Source organism: Xiphophorus couchianus, chromosome 11 (genome assembly GCF_001444195.1).
Source record: "Xiphophorus couchianus chromosome 11, X_couchianus-1.0, whole genome shotgun sequence".
In the NCBI taxonomy this organism is placed as follows: Eukaryota; Metazoa; Chordata; class Actinopteri; order Cyprinodontiformes; family Poeciliidae; genus Xiphophorus; species Xiphophorus couchianus.
The window spans coordinates 27343113-27351682 of record NC_040238.1 but is presented as its reverse complement, the minus strand read 5'-3'; the positions used below and the strand labels follow the sequence as shown (position 1 = coordinate 27351682).

General features: G+C 46.2%; 1 long non-coding RNA gene across 2 annotated transcripts in view; it reads right to left on the bottom strand.

Annotated features, from left to right (window-relative positions):
- LOC114153321 (uncharacterized) overlaps positions 1-8570 on the bottom strand; it is a 53492-nt gene continuing 44922 nt past the window's right edge. For both annotated transcript variants that reach the window (XR_003597306.1, XR_003597307.1), the window contains exon 3: positions 1-1329. This is a non-coding gene — a long non-coding RNA (uncharacterized LOC114153321). The remainder of the gene's footprint in view (positions 1330-8570) is intronic.

The following is an 8570-nucleotide window of genomic DNA, read 5'->3' as shown; positions in this document are numbered from 1 at the left end:
GCGTGTTCATTCTGAGATGTTTATTAAAAATCACTGTGTACAACATGAAGAACAGGACACTGCGGTTGACTTTCTTTTCCCTAACACCGACACTACTAATAGAGTCACTGGTGAAAAAGCTGAAATCGTCAGTTTGATTTGAGTAGATTTTCCATCCAGGCTGAACGCTTCAGTTTCAGAAACGATTCCCAACAGCTCAGCTTGTTTACAGCGTTCCAGAGAAGAAGTCCGTCTCTGTCTCTCCTCCTCTTTGTTTCCCCCTCCTGCTCTCATTGTCCTTACCTGTTGTCCTTGTTTCCTCCACGCTGCTGCTGCTGTTCCTGCAGTCGGGACCGGATCCAGCAGCCATGTCACCTGAGCGACACCCACTGCATACTAATGAGGAGCCGGAGGAAGGAGGGAGGGGGGGAAGAGAATCTGACGCTCCCGTCTCTGACAGGTAGAAAAAGGGGTCCAGCGCTCGGTTTAAACCCCGCCTTCTCACCACGGTTTTCTTCTACCTCTTCCCTCTCATCACTATGCAGGAACAGCGAAGATGAGGAGGAGATGGGGGTGGGGGGCATAAAAGGCAACGAATGGCGGAGAAGGGAGAAAGAGAAGGGACAAATAAGGTGAGAGTGTTGCTGAAGCAGAGTGGAGGGTGGTGGGACGGGCGCATGAAGGGACATCCATCACTGTTTTAAGTGACTGCAGTGGGACGGGGCGTAGGGAAAGGTCGTCTGGTCTCCCTCTGTGAGCGTTGGACACCTGGGCAGAGCCGAGTTGCTTTCAAACGACTCCAGGCTAATTATCTCACGCAGAGCGTGTGTTAGCGCAGTACGACTCTCTTTACTGACTCGCAAGGCTGATGCAACTACACAAGCAAAACAGGACAGTCGCGCAAAGCTGACACTGTCCTCTGCTTCTGTCGGCCGACAACACAGAGGACAGGAACAACACTGAAGAGCAGGAAGTTAGTAGCTGCGTTTCCATAAACCATGTAAATGCACAACTTGACGTCTGGAAAAGAAATTTGCCTAATGGAAACAGGGCAATTTTGAAAAAACTAGTTTTTTTCGATAAAAAGTTTTGCCAGGAGGAGAACGTGTTTTCTTGATTGGCCGTGTCAGAATTGGTTTACTTGGCAAAACTGCAATGGAAACACTTTTCTCATATCACGAGTCACATAATTGACAAATGGATGTTGATCTTTTTTTGAATATATATTAGCAGAATATTGACAAAGTTTTGCGCATGTTTGTAATGGAAGCGCAGCTAGAAACTGGTGGTGTGTTGCTGTGATCCGGCTTACCTCTGAGCACCGAGAGAGACGGACTATTACCTGAAGGCCTGGACAGAAAAAAGCAGGGACAGAAATTTAGCAACAATGTAGTGAATTATTTCATATTCATTTAAGCTTCTACTTGCACTGGGAAGCAGTGATTTTGAAAGACAGTGGTTTGGAATATTGCAAATATATATATTCTTTTTATCTTTTTTATTACACACACATTTGGAGACGATTTCCCTTATGCTGGAATAAAGGGACAAATCAGTTCTGTAGGATTCTGGCGCATTCCTGACAACTGAGGATGAAGGTGATACAATCCTGCACCTGCTAAAAATGTAGGTCCTGCCAACACCAACAATAGCCAGCAAAACTGACATTTTATCCTTAGCACAAGTAATTGTACACAGCACAAGTTGTTATTTAGTGGCAACTAAAGCCTAATATAGAGTGTATCTGAGTATAAACACCTTGTAATGTGGATTTAAAAGCCTACCTTGGAGGTCGGTTTTTCACAACAAGGTTAAAAACAAGCTACAATTTTATTGTGAGAATCTTGCTTAGTGAACTTAGACTGAGTTTTAAAAAATTCGTAATGCAGATGTTATCGCCACCTACTGGTGCAGAAATATTTTGGGAAAATAAAGACAAAAATAAATGTTAAAAACAGGTACAGTATGAAGCCTCAGTATGAAGCCAAACCGCTAATAACATGATATTTGGTTACATCAACAACAAGCGTGTATAACTCTGTGAAAAGATTTAGGAGTTCTTCCAGTTCTCACTGGAATAAATTTGGTGTGTGACCTTTGGAGAAAACTTTCTGGCATTGCGATGAATAACTCTACAAACTCAGGAGAACCTCAGTAAATAATTTTGACTTAAACACAGTCCAACACTGTGTCCAGATGTGAAACCAGAAACTGTATTTTGTAAGAAGGAAACCATAGATGTAAAGATACCAGAGTTGAGCTCAGTCCTACTTTTAGTTGCTCTACTGGGGAAACATATTATCAAGGCTTGTTTTTTATAGACATTTACAGTATTATGGCTTGTGCCATGGTGGAAGTTTGTTACAGTAATGTTTCTCAATTGGAATGTATTTGTTGCCACAGACTTTCATCATTTCTGCAAACTGTTGATGATGTTGGACAATATGTTTATCCATATTCTGTTTTACAGTCAATGAAAATCATTTAGACTGTTAAACTGGAAGCCGGCCAGCAGTAAAAATGCAGCTTTGAGACATCCTAAAGGAAGACTGTAAACCTTGATTAGAGATGTGTGGCGAAGTCCAACTGTGTGGCGGCTGAGGGGTTAAAAAGCCTCGGGCATGCAGTAACAATGTGAGGCCAACTATAGGTCACTTTTAAGTCCCAGCCACTGGACGGCCAACCTGCAAGACAGAGCGTAATTATCCCAGCCAGTTACAGTTCAATAACTCCATCAAGCTGTTAGCCAGATACAAGGTTTCCCTGGTAACGCCTACAGAGTGAATCCCAGATTGGAGAGAGAGAGAGGGCAAGATAACATGGGACCTCAGGAGGAAGAGGAGACAGAGGAGTCTCCCCCTTAAAAACAACATATTTTTGCAAAAGACACACACACACACACACACACACACACACACGGCACCGTGTCAGTCTCCTCCTGTTGGCTGTGCTCAGACCTCTGGCCTGCCAGGCTGACAGCCGGCTTCCTCTGAGCTTTGCTGTTTAGTTTTCAATCATCGGCCCCTCTTTCCAGGTTCCTGCTCCGTACCCACAGGCCCACTGTGACAATCCGCCAGCCTCAGCGCCTTTAAACAGACATCCCCCCCGCTCCTCCTCCCCCAAACCTCCCACAGCACTCTCTGTAATCTGTGAAAGTTAATGGAGTTTATCTCTCGTCCCCGTCGCCCTGAGAATAATAAAGAAACTTTTGTGCTTTTGATGCACGGGGATAATTACATTACAAGTGGCACTGTGATTTATACCCCCCTGATTGAATTAAAAATTAAATTGCTTGTGTGTAAGATGTGTGTGAGCACGAGCGAGTGTGGGGCGACTGCACACGCCGTCGTCAGCGCACTTTCTGCGTGTGTGTTCAGGTGACTGTCTGGCCTCCTGCCGCAGTGTCTGGAAACACAGACGCCGCCCCCTCCGTTCTGCGCCCCGTCAGCCGTTTACCTATACCCCACACGTCCCCAACACCTGCGCCCCTCCACCACCAGCACCACCTCCACCCTGATGAGATTCAAGATCCAATGAAAGCAGAAAACAAGATCCATCAGATCTGAACCTAAACCCAAATCTGGCAGATAAATATGAAATCCATCCTTCCTGCCTTTATCAAAACTGTGTTACATGACCACCTTTGAACAATAGAGCGTAATCTCTCTCCCTTTCTCACAATCACACACACACACACACACACACACACTCTCTGGAGTCATTTGGAACGAGAGGCATAAGGAGCACTCCGACTGTTTATTATTGGGAAGTGATGGTGAAAGTGTGACGCCTCGCTTTGAGTTGAGCTGAGGCGCGAAGTGTTCGGTTTCACTAAATGCGTTTTAAAGCCACCTCTAACATGAAATTAAACACACTCAATTTACGCTGCCACTGATACCGGATTGTCATTTTGTCAAGTGGATTAGCTGTTTGGAGAGGATGCAACAAAATCAAAGAGAAACAAGCCAAAATCCCCACCCCGCCCCCGCTGTGTGGAGATGCACCAATCAGACGTCGCCTGGCTCCAACCAGCTCCAGACGATATTATAAGATTAAGTCCAAGAATTACAAGATTGTCTCGATTATGCATCAATGCATCTGTCCCTCAACCTTTTTGGGGATTGTTTGTAATTAAAATCATAAAAAGCATCAAAGAATCTGCTCTTGTTTTTTGTGAGTTCTTAGTTCTGATATATTTACTGAGATAAATCACTCTAATGATTCACCAGAAGAGAAAAACAATGAATTCTGATTTCATCAGGAACATGCGTCATAAGTCTCCAGAATCAGATATTCCAATGACAGAAGTCATGACTCTGTCAGCTCTATCAACGTTAAGACACCTAAAGCAATTTACTGAACAAATTACGCTTTAAAACATGTTGATATAAAAATATCTGTTGCGTCAGAGTCAATGTCGAAGAGATTTTAAATGAAAGAGTTTCTTTTAGAAATGCAGATCAGCAGCAGCTCACAGAACTTTGACTTTGAACACAATTGCTTTTCCCCCAAAGAGGAGCTACAAACCAGCCAGAAGCTGATTTTTACGGGGTGATATTTATTGGGTCCTTGGTGGATTATTCTCAGCTTGGTACTTCTATTTTTTTTTACTGTTGTGTGCAGGGGTGTGTGTGTGTGAGGATCAGTTTGCTGCCAGACTTTGCTGTGTGTCAGACAGACCCTAATAAAACTGTCTGGCTGTTTTGTGGCCACCGGTTTCATTCCAGTGCTTCGCCGCCACCGCCTCGCCGCGCTGCGCCCGGCTGCTTGGTATTCACGGGGCACGGCGCTCTTTCAGCTGTTGCTGGGAGCGCCGTGGCACAGACACACACACACTGATTAGTTTGGCATCGACATTTTTTAGTGTGACACCAAACGGAGGTGGCGAGAAAAAAAAAAGAGAACATAATTAGGGAAGGAGAGAGAAGTGGAAGAGAGACGGAGAGAAGGGTATTAGAGGAAATCAAGTGTTTTGGATATTAGTCATTTAGGAGAAATGAGGTTTTCAGAAAAGCGTGCTGTCTTGGGAAAAACGTCCAAGTTTAAAAACCAGGTCAAGCTGTTACACTGAATGAATTCAAACCTTTCCATGGCACACAGAAGAGCAACTACTCTTTAGATCCTAATTACACCTCTACAGTCGGTGTGAGAAAGAGAGTCATGGAATACTTTCATTCTGCCTCATCTCCTCTCAGGTCTGTCTGAGCTGTTCTCACCCGCCTCGTTAATGAAGATTTAGGTCATGAACTAATTTAGTTGGGACATCTCGCCACCGTGACGGGACAGACAACACAGGAACGCCTGTGGAATTCAATCAACCCTTTAAAATCATAAACTCTGGTGATTAGATTAAACACAGAAAGGAATTTCTAACTCGCTTATTCGTATATGAACAAATCTACTTGTTCCTGAAATGAAATTCCTTCCTTAAACTAGTTGCTTTTCTCTCTCCAGAGAAAATCTAGTGCTTATATTTCTGAGTGAACTGGTTGCTGCAGGTGAAGTTTAAAAATAAACATTTTTACCTTTTTCACATAGGCTACTGTTAGTTAGCTTAGAGGTGGTGTGTGCACAAACACTGATTTCAGTGATGAATTAGATCTGTTAAAAATGTAATTAAAATCTCTATGTTGATAATATCAAGCAATTGCAGAGGTGAGAAAACACAAATTGTGAATCAGACGGAAGTGTTGAAAGCAGCAGATGAAGAATTAGTCTCATTACTGGTTGATCAGAATGCGATTCGGTGACCTGCCATTTCTACTCGGATGGTATCGCACAAGAGTGGCGTTCGATTGTGGATGCTGACACAAAGATTCAGATGTCATTTGACAGAATCTGGAAGCAGCATTCTTGCCGCAATCGTAAATTATATTCAATATGTTTGTTGTCTTTTAAACAAAAATTATTTTAAAATGAAAAGCAAAACATGCAAATTCCTTTACGTCCATGCAGCAGAAATGCCGTGATGTGCTTCCCACTTCCTGAAAGTTGCATTGCCCTCGTGCAAATGCTGCCGCTTGATTCTGACTTCCACTTTTGGAACGTTTGTTAGAAAGTCGATTGTGCCCTCCGCCCGCGTCCCGAGAGCCAAACCCGTGATTTTTTATCAAGAGAGCTCACAAGTTAGGGTCTCAGGGAGCAGGTGAAGTACGACAGAGTCTACAGAGGAGCTGCAGTCAGCTGCAGGGCAGTGAATGACACCTTATTCTCCTCGTCACTCACAAACGCACACCCACACACACACACAGTCTTCCAAAAGCACTGACACTTTAAAGCGCCGCGGTTTTAGCCCAGAGGCACCCAGAGCCAGGAGGTATCTGTCTGCCGTCATAAAACCAGACAACTCAGTCCTGGAAGCGGAGGAAAATGCTCCCGCATCTTCAGTCTGAATGTTTCTCATTTAGCTCGAAAAAGCTTGAGCGCGACAATATGTGAAGGTGAAAACATGTTTAGATGTAAGATCAACTCGGTAAAACCAGACGACAGCAGCGGCAGGAGAAAGCGATACATTGTCGGACCTAAATGATCTCCGCTGCTCCTGGCTCAAACAGACAACAGCCTGCACCGCCTGCTCTGTGCTAACTAGCCTTTGTGCTGGAAAAAGAAAAGCCTTTGTCCTAAAGAGCACCAGCTGATCGCCAGTCCACATTTCTCCCTTCCAGGTTGGTTGGAGCAGAACCACTCTGCTGGACTGTCCCTCCCTTTCCTTCCCCTCTGACTGATGGGTGCAGGGAGCCCCCCCGGCAGCCTCTGGCTCGCCGACAAAAGGTGCAAACGCCATCGAGTTCACGTCGATGTTCGGCAGCTCCACAGCAGTTTTGCTTCACGGAGAGTGCGAGTGAAATTCCACGTACAAAGAAGATTTTTAATGAACCGTTATATAAAAACAAAAAAGATGAGCAGACTCGTCCCCGGCGCAGGTTCACAAGCTGTCTCCTGAACCTGCCCCCTCCCCCCCTCACCCTCCTTCCCAATTTACTTTCCATCACTTTCAAGCCGAACTATGGCGGCGACTTGTCAGAGTCAAAGGCGCCAAGCTTCAGGCTCACTGAAAACGACTCAGCACAGCTGGAGGGAAGAATCCAGGCAGTAACAGCAGAAAATGACAAACTAATTTAGACTGAAATACTTCCAAGTCCTTTTTTTGGCTACTGTACCCCCCCAAACCCTCTCCCACACACACACACCACTGTCTGCCCCCACTCACTCTCCCACCCCCCCACCCCCATCTCACCAGCCACCTCCTAACCCCTCCCCTTCAGCCAGATAGATGTCTTTGACTCCTCTCTGGGGAGCGTCAGCCAGAGTGTAGGCTTCCGCTTCACCTGACTCGCCACGCTCCTTCCTCCGTCTGCCGCCGAGTCCTTTTGTTGTCCGCCTTGGTGCTGAGGATGAGGAGGGATGGAGGCTGGAAAATGGCAGCGGGGGAAGAAGGTGTGAAAGAAAGAGATGCAGAGGGGGGTTGTGGAGGATTCGTGGGAAGCTGCAGCCAGACGCAGGTCAAAGGCGTGGGACACCCCGTCCCCTCGACTCACCCCCACCTTTCGTCCTCCTCATCCGTTTGCACTGTCAGCTCCATCTCAGCATCCTAGCCCTCCCTCTCCCACCACAACTCCCCCACCCCCACCCCCCCACCACCATGCCAGACAAGGGGGAGCAGGGGGGACATCAGCCATGTCGTGACACCCTGAGCTGGTGTTCTTCACTCCTTCCTTCTATCCTGCAACACGATCCCGACAAACAACAACAAACAGCCAGAAACATCGCTCCATCCAGCCTGACCCCCTGCATCCTGAGCCCTGCCTCTGCTGCCCCCCACCCCAGCACACACACACACACCTCCCCACACCCTCAGCCCATGCCCATCCCCTCCCATCCCGCCAGGTCTGTACCTGTCTGCTTGTCTCGCTTGTCTGCAGCTGCTTGCCCAAAGTGAGATACTGCAGCAGGAGTCTGCAGCGACAGCCCGCGCTCTATCTCTCCTCTCTTTCTCTCTCTGTCTCACACACACACGCACACACACTCCCTCCATCCAGCCTTTGCTGGTGAACACGTTCCTCCCTGTGCTGATCAATTTTTTCTCCTTCCAGGGGCACACACAAACACTCACACACACTGCAGTGAACTGTCTGTGAATGGAAGAAGATGCACTGGAACGGACGGTACCGTCACAAACAAAACACACCTGGACGGCAACGACAAACAACCACCGTACAACCAGCATTACCGGTCACTTGAGACCGACGCAGACAACACACACAGACAGTGACACGGTCACCACAAGAGGCATTGTCACAATATTGTGACTGCGGCTGGAAAACGGCACTTTGGTCAGTCTTCTGTCCAACAGTCGAGAGTTTTCTCTTTGCACTTTAGAGGACTTGCAAAGTCAGATTTGCACATCTGCCGGGAAACCCCTCCATATTGCTGCTATTTCAATAAACATGAAACGATTAATCGAATTAATCACAGTGAATCAATTATGGAGATAATTGTCAATTGTTTTAGTAATTGATTAATCGCTAATTTTAGTATACAGACTCCAAGTCACATCAGTTTTATTTGTATAGCATATTTCAGCAACAAGG